This window comes from Galendromus occidentalis, unplaced genomic scaffold (assembly GCF_000255335.2).
Source record: "Galendromus occidentalis unplaced genomic scaffold, Mocc_1.1 scf7180000077530, whole genome shotgun sequence".
Taxonomy (NCBI): domain Eukaryota; kingdom Metazoa; phylum Arthropoda; class Arachnida; order Mesostigmata; family Phytoseiidae; genus Galendromus; species Galendromus occidentalis.
Genome location: NW_003805518.1, coordinates 1826763 through 1842000, shown reverse-complemented (window position 1 = coordinate 1842000; position 15238 = coordinate 1826763).

The window sequence follows — 15238 nt, the reverse complement described above, 5'->3', positions numbered from 1 at the left end:
TAACTCGATGATTCGGCGTCGATCATTCTACGAGGTCGAATTAGCAGGTCGCCGATCGTTCGACGAGACTTCGTCCGGAGAAGGAAGCACGTCGATGGATTCCTTATGATGTTCGGGGCCGCTACCGTAGCCTGCTGGAGGTTGCGTTATATCCAAAGGTTATCTGCGCTCTGCAGAGGAAACCGCACGCGCAGAGAAAGTTCCACGGTAGGAAGACGGCGATCGCTCCTTTCCGATACGATCCTGTTCTCGTTTTCGTTCGGGTGTTCGAGCCACTTCAAGGCGAATATATCAAGCGAGGGATCGACACACGAGCCGATACCATTGGGGTCGGCATGTCCAAGTCTCCGCCGACCAGATGCATAATTTATTGGATCAATTTATGGCATGCCCAGGCGGGAAAAAAATTACACAGATCCAATTGAATTGTCACCGTGTTTGGGACAACCATCAGTGGATAAGTCGTTCTACTGATAAGGACCGAGGAGCACGGAATGAATATCCTCGTATTGTGGAACTTTGTTCCGGAAGACATCTCGAGAGCTGTCTGTCCGCGGGTCTCGCTCCGCAGTGATACCGTAGGCTGATAATGATGTATTTATATCGCGGAGGCTCGAGAGCGATCAATCGCATCTGGCTCGATGAAGTACATGATTCTCGAAATCGTTCTATGCTCCGGAAGCTCGCTAGGCGTCCAAGATGACGGATAGACGACTCCAATCATGGACTTGAATGAATCGATAAATGAGTTCTCGCAGTTAAAAAAAACAGAGTCCTCCTGACTGATCACTGATTCTGATCGTGAGCTTGTGGACGCCGGACAACGATCTACACGTGGCCGCCGAGAGCACGAGCTTGAATCCGCAAGATCCGCGCGGAGATCGGGGCAATCTCCCAGCGCCTCGGAACATCTGATTCTGTGCATAGACATCAATAGATTGCAAACGAGGGCTGACGGATTGCTTTCGTGATGATTTTGATGATTGTCGGCGCCGGACGAGATCATCGTAATCTTCTGAAGCGCTGCGGAAAGCTGTCAACAGCAGTCTGGGTGCGCCGCTCCACATTTATTGGGCTCGGTCGCTCATAGGACGTACGTTCGCTCGCTAGGCCGCCGGACGAAGCGCAGGGTGGCGGATGGGACGGACAGTCGGTCGAAGTGACCGTCCGGTCGACGGACCGAATGGCCGGCTGGTTTGTTTTTGTTGCTTGCTTGATTGGTTTGTTAGTTTGTTTCTGGCTTGCTGCTCTAGGTGACTTCGATGAAGACGATGATGCCACCACCGCCGAAGCCGCAGAAACACCGTCAGAAGCGAGAGCCGACCGAGACGACGACGACGATGATGAAAACGACTGGTGGGCATTAGCGAATCAAAGTCAGTCGGTCGGTCGGTCGTCCTTTCGTTCGTTCGTTCGGTCGCTCGCCCGCTCGGTTGTTGCTCGTTTGCCGCTCTGCTAACGGCTATATGGCTAGTAGACTGTCTCGTTGCTTCTGCCACTGCTGCTTCTGCCACTGGTGGTGATGTCGTCGTCGTCGTCGTCGACATTCGAACAGAAGAAGGCGAAATAGAAGGAGAAGCAACCCGTGAAAGAAACCGGTTTTCGAAAGGCGTTCGCGTCTCCAACCAACACGAATCTAGACACCTGCTCCGAACTCTCCGAGATAGATGAGAGAAGAGAGATAGAGAAAGAAGAAGAAAAATAGGAGGCCGTTTTCTACAACGTCGTCGTGGTCGTCGTTGTCATGGTCGTGATTCTGAGATCAGCTTTTTCGCTGCTCGAGAGTTATGACGTTGGCATCTTCGGCGGCAATGGCTTCATCGTAGCCTTTACTCTCCATCTATTCATTTGATCATCGTCGATAAACTTCTCTTCTAGAATCGCCGCTACCGCCTGCCGCCGCCGTCGTTGAGGATCTATGGTCATTCATGCAGGATATGGGCATGAGGACTGCCGCGTTCGACCCATGCGGATCACCATCGGACTCCGCTGGCTGATGGGCAACATCGTCGCCCGACAGAATGATTCGGAATCTTCATTGAGCTGAATGAAGATGTAGAGTCTCTGTATGCCTCCGACTCGATTTTGAATATCACCAGAGAAAAACACGCCGCCCTCTCAGTCAGACAGAGTCCGACCCTAAGCCGGCCGCTGTCCTAACAGGCAGCGATCGACTCGCGCGCGCTTTCAGCCAACTTGGCGCCACCCATCAATCCGCAGCTTGGAAAGTGATGCGCTCGCTCGCGATCGACGTCCTTCTGACCGAGTCGATCATACTTCGTTCAGATTTTGAGGGAGCTCTGAGCTGCGTGACAGGAACCGACGGAGAGCGCTGGTAGAGGAGTCTCACGGATCCGCAACTCAATCGATGATTACCGTGGTAATGACATTGCCTGCTTCCGAGAGTCGCGACAGCGCGTAGAAGTGACTACGACATCCGACGTAGTAGATGTAGTTGATATTCGCTGCTCGCGTGTGAGAGCGGATCTCCAACCTCGAGCCGAAATCAAATGCCATGGTCCACTGCCAATTCACACCGCTACGCCGGTGCTACCGGCCGATAGACACGATGAAGTTTCCTCTCAACACGTTATCAGCATGAAAAGTTCGTTTGTGATTTCGGAGAAAACCCCATTCCGGCATTTCGACGCGTTCATAGTCTTCTTCTTCGACAGCTCGGCGCCGCTATCTCGTTTACTTTGGTCAGTCCGAGTCAAAATTATGGACAAACGGGTAAGCGGTATCGGTAAGCCTGCCTTCACGAAAACGGCGACGGAGACCATCACAACTAACACACGCCAATTGAAGACCGCCAGCGGCACCGGGAGCAGCGGTAGCGGCCACGGTAGAAAGGACTACTAGCTCGCAGAATGTCGTTCTGGATGGAAACGTGCCAGATTTTAACAGCTACCGCCATTGGCTGACCAGACCTGGCCAGGCCGAGCTGGACCTCTAACTATCTTATGAACGGCGCACGGCGCCTTCGATGAACAATTCGTGTGCCGTTGAAAGCATGGGCTCCAGCTGACTCACGCAGCCAGCGCAGGATGCCAGCGGTGACGGCGACGACGACCTCATCAATCGACTGGCACTTCATTCCGGTACTTAGGGCTAGGTCGTTCTCGTTTTTCGTGGGAAGAGAACGACCGGGTCCGAATGTCTCCCGACACCCCCGATGACGAGCGAACGGGCACGATACATTGTCGAGAGAGGTATTCCGAATGACACCTCGCTGATTACCGGCCGATTCGTGATCCTCCGATCCTACAGCCAATCCGAGGCTCCACTGACTCACAGATGTTTAGAAATTCGCTCAGGTGATCCTTCCCGATTTAGCCGGCGTGGTCCCGTCCCCGATCGCGCGCCGACGAGCGTAGATTAGAAATCGCGTACAGGAGTTTTCCGAGCGTCTCCGTCGACGCTTTCGAACGAATTTCCTGTTATTCACTCCAGCGATCGAATCCAGCCGCACAAATAAATCCGTCGGGGAATCCCTGCTTCTCGTCATCAACCATTCTTGTAGTTCGACTCAAAAACATCCATTCATGCTTCCTCCCGGTGGAAAATTTGTCCCCTCCGAACGATGCCGTATGATTGACCGATTTTTAATCATAGCCCGATTAATAATTCTGATATTACGATTTTGTTCATTGAAAGCCTTCGCTCGCCTTGATTTGTGTCATAATTGAAACTACAGGCAAATAGTTGTCCGCCTATAGCGGTCAAGAGAACGGGCCAATGAGCGAGTCGACGAGCGAGCGCATCAGCCAGAAAAAAACGACGAAGAGAAAGGCAGCCAATGATCCAGACGCTGTGCTGCCGTGTTGGATACCGAAATGAACAGCTAGCATACCAACCATCATCATCGCCGTCGACGTCGAAGAGCAGCTCATCGAAAAAAAAGAAAAAGCGTTGGAGAACCCACTGCCTGCAGCAGAAGCCCGCTTCGCCTGTCGCTGGTTACTGGCTTGGGACGTTGCTGGCTCGGCTAGAAAACCAACGGCCCATAGTAAGGCCACAAGAACTTCTTCCAAGAATGCGCCATCACTGCTTTCGTAGCGGAAATCAAGCGCGTACGCTCACGCACACTAGTTCGACGGTCTGTACACGATTCGTCTCAAAGTGCCCGCTCGCCTACATCTGTTTTTTTTCTTGAATGTGGATCACAATATCGCGAGAGGATGCCGACGCCCTAACGAGTCACCGAGCAGCTCGGAACCGATGGAGTTAGGCTTGAGCTCCATGAAGCTAAATAGACGATCTCCGAAAGCTCGTACCAAAAGGTGAAGATAGAGTAAAAGGTCGTTGTGTCGGGGAAAAATCACAGGGAGCGAGCGGTCAGCTGCTGTGTTGAATATTCCGTCGAGGAATTCGGTGACCGGCTCCAACACTAGGATCAATCAGTCATCGGTAGGCTCCACCGAATTCTTTGGATAGACGTACATAGTGCGAGCAGAAGGAAAACGCTTCCGTACAAGATGCGCATGAAACCCGACGCTCCTCTTGATGTGTCGAGCGCTCGGTTTCTTTGGAACGGATGAAATTCCAAGGCTCTCAAGAGTCAGTATGGCGACCACAGACCCCGAGAGCGCAAAGACGCTAATACCTCTCAGATTCGCTTCAGTTTCCCTGGTCCATGACGATCGTCCGATGGATTCGAGGAAGAGCCCGACAGTCCCTGGCAACCCGAGCATTCAGAACTAGCGTCGACGTCCACTGCCCTCATGAGCCGTGAGCTCGCCCAGCCACATTCCGAGACCCATCAAACGAGCCAGCGGTGAGTGAGACAGAAGCCCCCGAGTTGAAACTCGACGATCTCCGGCGCTAGTGGTGGTGGTGGTTTTTCGACTGAGCCAACAGAGAGAGAAGAAAAAAGAGACACGTCCATCCATGGTTCTTCGGGAATGCATCGATCGACCGCTTTCACAATGACTACAGCGTAAAGCGACCATTCTGTAGCGAGTTTGAACCGTTCCTCAATCAAGACCGCTCAGTAGGGAGCGTAGTTTTCGCGAATCAAGCTGACTGGCCCCATCGATATCCGAGACGCTGGCGCATGGATTTCCGAACGGTTTTTCCAAGGAAATATCTCCTTCCTTTGTTTGCCAGATCGATAATATCCCTCATTTCCAGTAATCGGACACCGAGGGAATCCAATACTGGTTCCGTGGAAGCTCGAGAGGTTGTCAGCGGGGCAGATCTCATTTTCCATGAGTCCCAGTACTATTGTGTTCACACGAACTTTCAGTTGACTAGCGTAAACATCGGAGCGCAAACTCGAAGTCAGTCCATTTACCGAACGTCACACGTTTCCGGAAGCAACGAGTTTCTGCCGCAGCAACATTCCACTCTGAACTCGTACCTCTCTAGCAGAACGGCTTTAAGCTGACGAATTTCTTGGAAGAGAAGCGTGCATTGAAAAAGATGATCTCCACGGCCGGTTCGACGATCTTGCGGATAATCTCCAAGTACTCCGAATTATTAGATAATAACTGCAGATGCTGCGTTCCATCGAGAATCGCTCAAGAACAGAGAGAGCGGGCGAAGAGCGGCAAAAAAATTGACAACGCATCTTACGAGCGCTCCCTATGGCGGCTGCTCGAATTTTTAATGAGTAACGGAGGTCGTCGGGTCGCTCCGAGTCGACTCGATGTGATTTGTGTCTTGAGCGTAGAAGCAATCGGAGTACTCCCTACGAACGGTTCGGCTCACTCGCTGCCTGCCTGCCCGCCCGCCCGCTCACTCGCTCGGTTGTCGCTGCTGCTGCTGCTGCCGCCGCCAATGCCTTCTTGGACGAGGGGCACACGTGAAGCAGATAACCCCTAAGTCGGGAATACAACATTAGACCGAGCGACCCAGCGACCGACCCAACGAGCGAACGAAAGACCTTTCTGGTTGTGTGGTGCTGATGCTACTCCTGCTCGGAGCTGTCTTTTCTTATTGACTACCCCAGAGGCCCTTGAGGCGATATAGCAGGGGCACCTCAAGGCACTTCAATCCACCGCTTTTGAATCTCTTCATGGCTTCGATTCTCAACCTACGGGTTAATGCAGTGCTGCAGCTGAAGCTTGAGAGGGTCTTTGACGTCGTCGTCGTCGTCGTTTTGCTTCCCTCAATATTCAACGTTTCTGCCGGTTTTTTTCTGGGGCCATGTAGTCGACGTCGATGCCACTGCTGCCATTGCCACTGTTCTCGGCCGTACAAAGCCTCACCACTACTTCACGTAGAAGGAGGCGTCGGCACTACCGCCAGCACCGTCAGGTCCATCGGTCGAACGAACGGTCAGCCAGTCAGCCAGCCAGCGCCACGACCAAGAGACTCATCGTACCCGACGCAGAATACACCTATTACAAGATAACGGAGGATTTTTCCCTTATCATTGTCCAATCGCAGAAATTTCGCATCAGAGTCAACGGCACTCACTCGCGCCAACACTGCTAGCGATAAGTAATGTTTATGATATCGACGGTGGTGGCGGCGGCGGCGATGAGCCAGCCAGCTAGCCAGCCGGTCGATCCTTCCTTCCATCCATCGGTCCGTCCGTCCGTCCACGAGTCTGTTTGTCTTTCGAGTCGCCAATCGGATTCGAAAAGAATAAAAGAGCAAGTCGCGCTCTCTCTCTCTCCTGCGCTGTCTCTAACGCGACTGTCGAATGGGACATTACTGGCGATACCGAAACGACATCCGTTTTATCCATGATCTTTTCGCCTGTTCATTCGCTCACCGATACATTCAATCGACGGGAAGTTATTGCGATCGAGAAACGATTTTGAATGCTCTTTTCGGATTTGTGATTCCATCTCTTATATTTTTTTTTCTGTCTCGAGAACTTTTCGTACCTATTCAGGACGTTCGAATTTCCCCCGACTGACGCACTCGGGATTTCGGAGCTTGCGATGATTCTTGAGAGGCTTCCTGCGGGTTTCCCGCAGAAATTCCATCGCTCGTCGAATCTGTCTCGCCGCGCCGGCCGGCCGGCGGGGTTCGTCGCTAGTTTTCTGAACAGGTGGGTAACGTTATTCGTCGAACCAGAACGTGATTCGCCGACCAGGGATGATTTCACTGCATAATCGATAACGGTTCGATTCTCGCGCAGGCGGCGGCTCTCACGGGCGATGATGGAGAAGAGTTCGTTATCGGACCGTTGAGCTTCTCTCTTTCCGTTTTCCTCTCGTTCCGTCGACGGGGCCCGCTGCCACAGTACTCGGTCTGCAATGCTGGCAGGCCGCGTATTTTAATGCCATTGTCAAATATGGGCACACGTCGACGACGATCGAGCAGCGCGGCGCTCTCGTCCGTTGGCTCTCATTCGGGCGTTCAACCGTTCGCTTTCGACCGAATAAAACAACGGATACAACTTCTGTAAAGAGCGGAACGAGAAAGAGAACAATTGACAGCAACGACGACGCATCGGCTGGCAACGGACGGAATCCGCTCGAAATTTGCCAAAACAAAATACCAATCCAAGATCGTCGAGCTCGCTGGCTGGTTGGCGGGCGCGGCGTCCGAGCTTGCAACGGACTTCTTATGAGCTTCGTACTCGCCTTCGTACTCCCAGTAGTCGATCAAGCGGCTCGCTATCTATGCCGAGGGACGCAATGCTGTTCCACATGGAAATCCCAAGGAAATCGTCCGCATTGTCAAGTGTTTTTACGTGAATGCCATTCCGCTGATCGATTTCAAATCGAGTCCGAGAGCGAAACAGAATCTGGAGGGGAGCCTGGAGCTCCACGAAGTTTCCAACGGACGAAGTCGATTCGCACTTCAATCGTCGATCCTCGGTGTTTCATCGATTCTCAGTCAGTCCGTCCGTCCGTCCGTCCGTTGGAGCTGAACGATCCGTCTCTGTGAACACTGCATCGAGCAAGGGTCGTTGTAAACGGTAGAAGATGCCGCGACCACCGAGCGCAACGTGAGGAACAAAGCCCCATACGTTATCATCAGAACGGAATATATATTCATCACGAAGTAATCCCACAGTTGAGTAAGCTCGACGACTGGTCGACTCATTCATTATCCCAGTGAATTCAAGTGTGTTTGTGTGTACTACAGAAGATTGCGATTTACGCATTCAATTCACCTGAGATCGTATCGATGCTCTCTCACAACAAGAGAGAAAACTCTGAATATGCACAAAGAGCCCCGTGATCGACCGCCTTCCCGGCTCCCAGGCCTTCCATGCGAATATTTCTCATTCATCCAGGCCTCTAGTCGAAAATCAGCCAATATCTGCTCGAGAGACGAATTGCGCGGGATCCCACTCTGCCGTATGAGCTGGAGAGTCGAGCCAAGAGATCGGCAGTCTCGAGAATATCGAGATCGAGCACCGAGGGTCCGCACTCCGGCCGGCGTTGAAAGTCTCTCAAGGCCCGTCTCAGGCAATTCTGCCGTCCTGGGTAGTAATTCGTGTACTGGGCTACATTTCACGGCATACAGGCTCTCGCCGCGCGGCTACAAGTTGGCGCTTCGTTGCCTCGCCAGCCTGGCATGGCTAAACGACAAATGAGAACATCCATTCAGCACGTAGTAGTATTACAGAGACGACGGCGATTCTCAACGCGTCGGCTGGCCGCCGACGCCGCCGACGTCCTCAAAAGCGCTCCAGGACGGATCCTAGATATATACTCTCGTAAGGGACAAGCGAGAAAACGTCGAAGCGAAAACGGAAAGAGGAACGGGACAGAGTTGGCGCGTATTGCGTGGTGGTATAACCGTGGCAGCAATGGTAACGGCGGTGGTAGCGAAGGTGGCGGCGGCAGCAGCAGCAGTCGAACAATGGTGCTGCGCTACAACAATGAGTCTCTCAATGGAATGGTAGTAACTCGATCTCGAGCCGTCGTTGCCGCCTTCGTATCTTCATAGATGAAGGTGACAGGAAACACAGTGGTGTCACCATTCGCTAACGATAGCGACGAATTAGCATATTCTAGTCTTACGTGAACCCGCTCGTTATTCGGCCCGTACACGCAGCTACGCCACCGGCACGGGGGAAAAAAACGTGACGGGGAGCCGGAGGAGGGGAATGCGGCGTGTGCCGAGAAGAGGACAACAACAATGACCCTATCTGAAGGAATTCTCGCGCCATCTGCAGGGAACGCTGTCCGTCGGCAGTCCCGGATCGATGTCGACACGGAGCAGCTGTTGCTTATTGAGCTGTCAAAAACCCCATCGAAACGACAGTGTGCTGGTCGCATTGTTGTACTATCGATTCCCTCGGAGATCATTGCACGTGGAGCACTTTCTCCAACGTGGACGTATCCATCGTTCTGCGATGGATTCGCGTACGATTCGCTCGTTGCCGCTCAATTTCTACTGTGAGCGAACGGCGGGATACGTCGCGACCACTGAAGAGAAATGGAATCGAATAAACGACGAAGACGATGATGATGACGCACGTAATTAATCGACATCGTTGAAATCATCGTCCGCGTGGACGCTGGCGACGATGTCGGTTTCCTGACCGGGACGAGCAAGGTGCCGACTTTGCCGTGCGTCGAGCACGCAAACACAAGTCGTCGTTGGAAGGCGAATAATTGGACGACAACCTAAAATGGAACCAGAATCGACGCCCACGATGCTCGGTGCTGGTACCGCTGTCGATTGCGCGCCGTAGTAAAACGCTTACGCAGCCGGCGGCGAGCGACGTAGCCGCCACCGTCGCTGCCATCAATACAAGCGAGTGAACGCCTGACGCCGTCCTATGACGGCGATGACGAGTTTTCCAAGTGAATACTACGGCGGACGGACACCCACCGCCTTCCACGCAAAAGGACTGCGGCTACATGCACCGTCACGCACTTCTTCGAGCTGTAGTAGCGACAGTAGGAGTAGCCGTAAGATGCGCGAACGTACGGCGTTGACGACGCGCACAGCACGCTGCTTAACGTGACTGACGGCGTGCGTGCGTGCGTACGTGTATCAGCTGTTGATATAACAGAAACACTTTTTCTACGGCTGTGGGCAAGGCGAGGATAGCGGTCAGCCGAATAGGCGCCGCCACCTCCGTCATCTCTGTTGACTGCCTGCATGCCTGGCCGCCGCCTTGCTGACCGACCGCCCGCCGGCCGGCCGGCCAGTCAGTCAGTCAGCCGATCCGCTGAGAACGGTGCGAAGCGATCTCCTTTGAGTGATACGACAAGCAAGAGAGTAACAGAATGAAGCTGCTACATCTCACGAACACCCACGAGCGCGACACGCTCTTACGCATAATCATCGATCCGCCATTCATCGGCTCCTGAATGATTGCAACCCGATCGAAACCCACGACGTCTCCTGAAGCGCGCGCAATTCCAACTTCCCAGCCGGCTGTATCCATCGCATTCGCTCAAATATTTCACCGCACGCGCGAAACGTCCGCTCCGGTACTGCTCGCAGAATGAAAATCGATACTGAGAAACCGACTCAATACGCGAAATCTGCGGAGCGCCTGATCCCGGCGGGGATCCTCGGCTCCCGCGAAACTCAATCGCTATCGAAGCAACGAGATTCCGACCTGAAATCTCGATGGAGGAGAGCCGCGAGGAGCGCCGGGGCTTCCCGGGCCTTGATCTAAATTTGTACTCGGGAGCGCGCGGACAAACTAGTGTATCGCATTGGAATCGCACGAGCATTGATTCATTCATCGGTTCCTCGCCCGAACGCTCGCTCGACACTCGTTGCGGAATTCTTCGACACACTCGTTCGCGAAGATCGTCTTCGCGTTTGCACTATCGCGTCGGAGAGTTTGCACAGGTGCACAAGTTGTCATCCGACTTCTGTCACGTTGCGATCCAGAGAAAAACAACATTGAAATTGACTGAGTGAGCTTCCAGACCGCGGCAACGACCGGAGGCCAGAAATCGGGGAATACGCGCTGCCGAAGCGTCCCGGCGAGCTACGCGTGCTGTCGAGGAGACTTCAGAGCAAACTTACCATTTTTGGTATTTTATGAAGCTATCAGCTGGCTACAGAGAGAGCGTGAGTTTGGTCCATAGCCTGCTCAGTGATGACGATTGCAATCGCAACAACGTTCATATTTATCCAAGAACACGGTGACGTCGAACGTTGTTGTAGCGGGGAGTTTTCTTGCTATTGTTGCTATCGCTGGTACTGTCGTTGCAGTGATGACGGTGCTCGTGGAGATAACAGAAAAAGTGACGGTGCTTGCTGCTGCTGCTGTTGTTGTCGTCGTTGCCGAACACCAACCAACGACATACTACGCGAGTAGACTTGACACTAGGCTGCAATCGAATGAAGTTGATTCCTGCTGCAGCTGGAACTCGGTCGGCCTTTTCTTCTGGCAGTGGATGCACTGAGGCCAGAAGTGCAACTCGCAAGCATTGTCATCAAGCACCGGGGTTGACAATTGGCAGGAGAAAAATATTACGCTCCGATGCAAACTGTCGCGTCCTCTATCCAGCAAGCGACGAGATGCCCTCCGAGCCTCCGAAAGCCTCGGTGTTTGTTGATGTCGACTTCCTCGACGAGATTGCAGACGTTCACGGCAAAGTCACACGTAAAACTGACCGAACACAAGCCCCACTCGGGTTGCACACTAAACACTCGCTGCAGGCGTCGAACGGGAGACGCACGTTTCAGTTCAACGTTCCATTCAATATTGTGTGCTGTTGTGTATAAAAGTCCCGTACCTAGAGCTCCCTAGATCAGGTGGGCTTTCAAACAACGGCGGACGACGCGAACAATCCGCTAACAGCGGACAAACTAACTCGCCGCTCGCTAGGGCTTCGAGAGAGGGTCGCTCGCACGTGGAAAGGGCCTCCACGGTGCTGCTGCTGCTGCCGCCTCCGCCGCCGCCGACGACGCTGCTGCCTCCGCCACCACCACCATCGAACACGTATCGAAGCTGTCGCAGATTCAGCCGTGGGATTTAATCATCGACATTTGCTGTCGATGTTGCTAATGTTGTTGCTATAAGCTTCTTGTTGCCCTCGTTGCAGGTGGGCGCAGGTGCGCTCCGGCAACGACGCCCACGCCATGACGTGCGTCGTGGAAGCATGTTCGAGCAAAGTCAGAGGCTGCACCTGCTGATGCGGCGACGACAGCAGCAGCGACAGCGAGATTGGGGTCCGCGACTACGTCTTTGGGAACTTTTGCCTGCCCACGGAGCCCATATAAATGTTCCGGAGCTCGTGTCCCGGACTCGGCGGGAGCGACGGGAGCTCGAAGTACAACAACTTACAGAACCTGCTTACACGGGTCCGGGGAAACGAGTCGGGAGCTGAGGGGGAGGAAACAAGCATGCGAGATTATCTCTAGGACCTTTAAATCCACATCTCTCGCCATCGAATAACGTGCTTTGTTTGAAGGTCCAGAGGAACAACACGACGGCTCAATGGCTCTAAGAATGATGTTTACCTATTGAAAACATGGATACGCGTCCTTGTTCCCTTAGAGATCCCAACAATGCGCTGTTTCCGGCGCGGCAGATCCTCTCCGTCGAATCCTAAATGAACAAGTTCGATGCGAAACTCGGCTCAGCGAAGCAAGTCCGACGGAACGTCTAGCGATGTCTCGTTAGAGGTGTCAAGTTCACGCTCAGCTTACTCTCCGTTTGAAAAAATTTGCATTGTGAGATAAGACAAAAGATACTCAGCTACGCTACGCGTCTTGGACCTCTCACATGCGTGTTCCTCGATCCGCGTGACGTCCCCGGAAACTTCCTGCATCGCCGAGCGGCAACCCATGCATCTGCATAGCCCTACGATTTGAGAAGTAAGCTGCGATTCCGAGCCAGCGGAGAACAGATGCCAATCATCGCTAATAATGAAGGAAAAGGGGAATTTCTTCATTTTTTTCGGGCATTATTCTACTTTGTTGAAAACATTCTTCATTTTTTTCTCGGGCATCCTTTCATTTTTCGCTTGCCCGCCTTCGTCTGCGATGATCGGAGGGAGCCCGAGTCTCGTGCCGTGGGAGACGAGAGCGAAGTGTTTTCTTCGGTCGCGGTGCCGGTGTGAGCGCACATGCATGTGTTCCCATTTGATCGAGAATCGAGGATCCGTCACAGGGCTCGAGCGAGGCGGGCTATTTTGAACTAGGGTCACGAGCCAGGGGGAATTTCTGACGGAAACACGAATTTAGATCTCACCGGGCATCGATCAGCACCTCGGATGTTTATTCACGAGAAACCTCGGCAATTATGAATTATGAGGAAACAACGCTGGTGGCCTGATATAGAGTTGCGGCCCAGTAAGCCGTCTGGGACAGTCTAAGGAAGAATAACGAGTTTCTCGAAAAGTCTCAGGAAATGGATACGCTCTGGAAAGAAGTACGTGTACGGCGGACTTTCGGAAGGCGCCGGTCGGAATGCAGCGCGCAGGGATGGATTCCTGGAGCGTGCGTTTACCGATCGCTTTATCGATTGCCCTTGAGATCAGCTACGGAGCGTCGAGGAAACACGTTCAAGCAGTGACCAATCTCCAATGTGTCACTCTCACAGCGAAAGTTGAGTACCTAATTAGTAATTTTCTCCTTCTCACCGAGGAATCCTGAGAATATTCCCGGCGCTGGAACGCGCTGACCATAGACTTCCCTCAAAGAGCCGGTTTCCCAAACCGGGAAGGAATAATAGCCAACACGCGTTTGATCGATATACATGCATCGGTCGGGCATTCAATGTATGATTTATTCGACTTCCCAGGGCCAAGAGTATACGCTTTTCCGAGAACCTGATGTTTTTTGAGGGCAGATCTCGTTTGAGCAACATCTGGAACGCTGGCTGGAAGCGTCGAAAGAATCAACCCGTTGAACTGTGAGATCGACGTCATCTATTCGACTTCCGGTACACTCAACGCTCAGTGTTTCTAAGGTCTCGAGAGATAAGAGCCCGAAGAAAGAAACGGAGGAAATTTCGAAGCCTCAAGCTCGATTCACGGATTCCTCTTCGAGTACACCCTGGAATTCGAAATTCGTGTTCTAGAAATCCATTCCGAGCTGGAGTAGCGGAACCAATCGATATCCCTGTCAATTCCGACTCTAATGAGTCAAGCAGTGATCGGGGGCGCGCAACGGAGTACCATTGCGTATCGATCGCGAGAAAAAGTTCCCCTGCATTTCTGCTTCCCTGTCAGCTGGCGATGCCTCAGATCAACGTGTGGTCTTCCGCGTAGCCCATAGTTTGAATTTTAGTCAAAAAGAAACAAGTGGGAAACTTCGCGCCGCAAGTCCGTTGACAAGCGGGCCAACCACCTGTTAGAGTGTGCCGGCTCCTACGAGGACGGCCATTCTGAACTGCGCTGTGTTTGTCAAGTCGGCAGTAACGTTCCGGCCGCTAGATTTAGCGGACACTCACTGTGCCGTTTAGAAATTCTCCGAAGAGTAGTCGTAGCTGGTGGCTCGCGGTAGCGGCTAGGGAGATCAGCAATCGTGCTGCTGCCCGAACCGCCGTCGTCGCCGCCGCCGCTACTAGTGGAGAGAACAACAACGGCTTGGCCTTGAAACTTGTTGGGACGCTGGCCAAGACCTGGCCGCGTGGAAAGGGTCGACGAGCAGAAGCAGCAAAGAGTTCTGATCTCGTTCCATGATGTAGACTTGCGTCACGCGTTTGCACGCACTCCGATCAGCTACACCCTGTCGCTGCTGCTGCCGCCGCCACCGCCACCACCGCCGCCGGATAGTCCTTTCAGGCTAACGGCGACTCTACTGACTTCAAGGCAGTGCTGAGCAGCCCGTCAGTCTGCGGGCCGAGCGGCCAGAGTGGTCAGCGTCGTGGCCCCTGGCCAGAGTACGTGGAAGCGGCGGCGGCAAGGACCACTACGAACGGAAAGCTCACAGGCGGCGAGCCATTGAGAGCGAATTCGAATGGGAACTCAATACATAACTCAAACACTCGCTGTAACTCCCGCAGTCAACCAAAGTGTCAGTCAATCTGTCTCGGCAGCGAGGTTTCAGAACAGTTAGCATTGACATCTGGCGGTCTGAAAAAACGATGTGAGTGAGTTAGGAATCGGCGTCAATCATTCGAGAGTTTTTTCTCGCTTTGTTCGGAGAGGCAGGTAGGCTCCGGCAACGCTCTCTTCTCTCCGGTGGAATGCAGCACGAGGCCGGGGGGGCTTCTCCGCGCCATCTCCCGCCTCCTCCTTCGGATGGCACGACTGAGATTCCGATCAGCGCTGGAGTTTCTTCCGAGGGGTCTCGAGAGTTGCGCGGTGAGGCGATTCCATTAGGAATCTCCACGATCGCTCGGAACAGAACTGGGGTTTTAGCGAGCAGTACATCTCTTCCACCTGCGGTCGGGGAT